We start from the raw sequence: 4,598 nt of genomic DNA, 5'->3' as shown, positions 1-4,598 counted from the left end.
CTGCTGCACTCACCATTCCTATTTTCTTCTCAGAAGCAGAGATAAGAAAATGCTGCAGCAGTTTGAGCCTTCGGCGCCCTATGGAGATGCTAGCCCTGCCTGGGGGAATTTTAGCACCATGGAAGGCAGTCCATGTCAAGGATATCACCTTGGGCAGAGCAAGGGCTGGTTGGCACATCTCCTGTGTAGGCTGCCTTGGGGATTCTGCACTGAACAGCCCTTTCTCCCTCCCCTTTACACCTCCTTGTAAGTAACACATGGAGGATTTTGGAGTGTAGCCCAGTCATGTAGACATACATCAGTGAAGGGACCACCAAAGAGGGAAGCACTAGATAAGCCACGTGGCAAAAGGAGAAGCAGATACAAACTGTCCCTGAATTTCTAATCCATAGAGCAGTCAGGTCCTGGGACCACATCTAACAGGGGTACAAAAAGAGGGACAACCCTTTGTTCCCTGACAGCTACCATACACTATTTTGAAATGATACCACAAAAGTTTACATGAAACTATGACTCCTGGATATGCAAAACTAATTTTGAGCTGTTTCTGAATGGAGTTATGTTGCTGCTTTTCCTGGCACTGGTAGGTACCAGGACCTAAAAAAGCCCTGTCAGAGCATTTCCTTTACTCCTAAAACAACAAACTGTCCAAAGCAGATCTTGGACACAGGTAAGCTTTTCATAAGTGGCATCCCCATGATGAACCAGAGCTGATGCTCTCTGATAGGTAATGGTGGGAAGAAGCCTCCTGGGCTGCTCCCCTCAAACTTGAGCAACTGCACGTCTGCCCAGGGCTGGGCACAGGACAACAGTCACCAGGCACCCACCCCTTCTCTCTTCTTCCTTTTGTGTCTCCAACAGCAAACCACAAATGCTGGTGCTGCAGCATGAATGTGGCCATTTTGGCCTCACCTTGGAGAGTGCAGGGCTGTGGATGCACCACTTTTGAGAAAGACTGTGCCAGCTGTGATTTGTTGCACAGCTCTTCAGCAGCAGGGAAATCTAGAAGGGATGAACAGATCCAACATAGTACCTACCTAACCGTCACCTCAAGATCTTGCTGATGTAGTGCTCCCCAAAACACAGTCCTCTTCCACACTCACTGATGCCCACATCCTTTTCAGACTCCTCCCTGCTGGGAAGGCTGCAGGGTTAGTTCCTCTACTACCTTGTGTGCACAAGTCCTGGGCATTGGCATATCCCCCCCATTCCCACTCCGCCCCAAACAGAATCACAACACTCACCCACAGTGCGGACCCCCACACCTCAGCACTGCTCCTTGCAGACAGTCAGGGCAGAGTGAGCTTCTCCAGGGACTCCAGCACTCAAACCAGCAAGGTTCAGACAGTTTTGCACCCTTGCTCTAACAAGAACCAGGCACACGCAGAGTCAAGGCTTGAAATAACCATCTTTGCTTCCTCACAAGCCTTGTAGTCAGCACGGGCTAAAAAGCAACTACCCCACCAGAAAGGATCTGAAGAAAATATAGAACAGTGCTGGACTCTGGAACTCATTGTCACATGATGTTGTGAAGGCCTAAAGCATAAAAAGGATGATATGATGCCATGGAGGAGAGATACCTATCAAATATATCTGGCTCAGGAACCCCATAAACCACTGAGCAACAGAAGCTGGATGGGTGGGAGAAGGGCTTATGCTGCAATTTACTGCTCTCTTGCACTTTCTGTAAGCATCTTCCTCTGGCCACTGCAGGACAGAGGATACCAGACTGTGTGGACCTTTGATCTGCACCAGTACAGCTGTTGGCTGAACCAACTTCCACCCACAGGTAGGGCTTCGTTAATTAATAGGTGGGGTTATGCCCAGAGTTATGCCTCCAGGCAGATGGCCAAGCCTTCAAAGGGCCTTCTGTATGCTGCTGCCACAGCAGTTTCCAAACCTGCTCCACAGCTCCCTGCTCAACCTTCTTCCATCCATAGTCTATCAGCACAGCAAATCTGCCAAAGAAGTCCCCTCCAACCCAAGCCTCCTTCAGATGGGTGGGAGAGAAAATAGGATAGCAGCTGAGAAAGATCTACAAGTTAACAAGACTCTCCCTACCAAACAGAGCTGAAGGATTTGCATTTCATTGGTTTGGGTTTTTTGGTTTGTTTTTGGTTTTTTTTTTTTTTTTTTTTTTTTTTTTTTGCAGAACACTGGAAAGTGTTCTTGGGAACCCAAGGGTCAGAAAACATCGTGCCTCCCTAGTCACATTTACACCTGGAAAGTGGTCCCTCTGTGTTATCCACCACTGGGAAAAAAAAAAAAAGAAATCTTAGTTTGGGTTTCAGAAAAGCACACGTTCCTTGTGTCTCTTAAGAGTAATACAGATGGAGTATATTACTCTGAGCAAACTCATAGCATCTCCTAAATGTTGCTTAAGGTTTCTGTGATTTTTTTTTTGTTTGTTTTTGCCCATCCAGAAAAAACTGAAGCAGCTTTGGTGCTAGAGAAAAAATTAACTAAAGTTCCTCCCCTGAGCTTCTAAAGACTGGGTCATTTGTCCCTCAAGCTAGTTGATTTCCACACTCCATTCATAAAGGTATTGCAAAGTACCCTTTGAGAAGGATGTCCCACACAGTTGTAGGAATGGGTTACAGGTATGAACTGTGGGACTTGTTACTGGCTGCAAAAATCATGAAGATGACAGTATTCAGTCTGTGGAAAATTACATGCCTGATGAATGGAGATCTTATAGCACCTTCCAGTTCCTAAAGGCATGTACTGGCAGGACAAAGGGGAAAGGCTTTAAACTGAAGATTTAGATTAGATATTAGGGAGAAATTCTTCACTTTGAGGGTGGTGAGGCATTGGAAGAGGTTATCAGGAGAACTTATGGATGCCCAATCCCTGGAAGTGTTCAAGGCCAAGTTGGATTGGGTTTTGAGCAACCTTTTCTAGTGGAAGGTTTTCCTTCTCACGGTAGGGACGTTGGAACTAGATCATTCTTAAGGTCCCTTCCAAGGCAAACCATTCCATGACTCTATGAAATCATGCTGATTGTCTGCAAAAAACTGGATTGTTAACTTTGAAGCAGGACAGGTGGGTCTCTGTTCAGCTCATTTGTAATGTACACTGCCCTGTACATTGTCTGTTTCTTCTTGCTCTAAAATTAGTATATACAATGTAAAAAGGAGATTCATATAAACCATCCAGAAACTTAATGATTCTTGTAGAAAAAGAAAAGACTTCCTTCTTCAGAATATTACATATGACATTCACTTATAAACATTTGATTGCAAGCACATGTTTACAATCAAATGGTCGAAGAAGAGATATTTTTGCACTTAGTCTAAGTCCCCATCACACTAACAAAATATACAGAGCATAATGTATACAAAGCAAAAGCAAAAAGTTCCACATATTTGTACAGAAACACTTTCACAAGAATGGGTGCCGTAACAAGGATGATCTTGGGAAGGATTCAGTCATCTCTCATTCTCAAGAGGACCTTTTGTTCCTTTACTGTTTTATAAGCCCATTCTTTATTCCACCACCTTGGATGAAATAATGACACAAGGCTAGTTAGGGACTGCTTTGTAGCACTGAACACAGCAAGTCTGAGCATCGTTCAGTTTTTCCAAAGCAAGAGCAAGATTCCAACTGAAAGTGACTCAAACACTCACTTTACCCTTGAGGAAGAGTAAAGCCAACCTCTACCACCCCCCTTCACACAAAATAACCCCCCCAAAGCTCACAGCTAGACTGTCCAACAGAAGAGATGCAACCTCCCCAGGACAGCTCACAAGCTATTTGAGCTCTTCTTCAGGCTAATTCTTTCTCTGGTGCATCCAAAGGAGTAAAATAGCCCACCAACACTCAAGAATAACGAGAGAGTTCAATTCTGTCACACATATCATAACTCTAATAGAATTTCCTCTGCAAGTTAATTTCATGTCCCCCCAATCCCTGTTGTCCAAGCTACCTCACAATTAGCTTGGCAACGAGTGTCCTCTGCAGCTTTCGAGGCAGTGACTGAAATGCCTTTCAACCCTTAGGTTATTCTGGAAAAGGTATGAGCAAGTTATTTTGCTGTATGAACTAACTTTATAGCTGAGCACAGTCTGATCTCAAGAGGAGTAATTACATGGCCTGCTGCAGAACAAACCAGACCACAGCAAATGGCCAGAGGAATCAGGCTCACCAGGTGATTCAGGGTAACATCAGATCTTGAAAAGAGCATTGGAGAAGAAAAATTAGCACAAAACTACTCATTATGTAGAAAAATCTTGAGGAAGAGTCCATTTATTAGTTTTCCTCATTATATAGCTCTTGCAACATATGATTCTGGTAGTACCCTCATGCTTAGTCGAGATGTAAGGGTTCAGCACTTGTAAAAATCAAAAGGAAACAAAACTACTGAATAAGGAGATTTCGGGTATGTGGAGAAAACATACAAGTAATTTAAGAGCAGCATAAAAATAAAATCTGCATAAAGTAGATTAAGGTTAATTTGTGCAAGTTAAAAAGCTCACTTTTTGTTCAACCTCCTACTTTATTCATCTTGTTCCATGTATCTCAGCATACATAACTTGCCCATCACATGAAGGAGGCACGAAATAATTCTTGGTTTTGGAAGGCAAAGAGCACTACAAAGC

Source organism: Manacus candei, unplaced genomic scaffold (assembly GCF_025592945.1).
Source record: "Manacus candei isolate 608988 ecotype Guabito, Panama unplaced genomic scaffold, ASM2559294v1 h1tg000113l, whole genome shotgun sequence".
NCBI lineage: Eukaryota > Metazoa > Chordata > Aves > Passeriformes > Pipridae > Manacus > Manacus candei.
Note: the sequence above shows the minus strand (reverse complement) of the source record.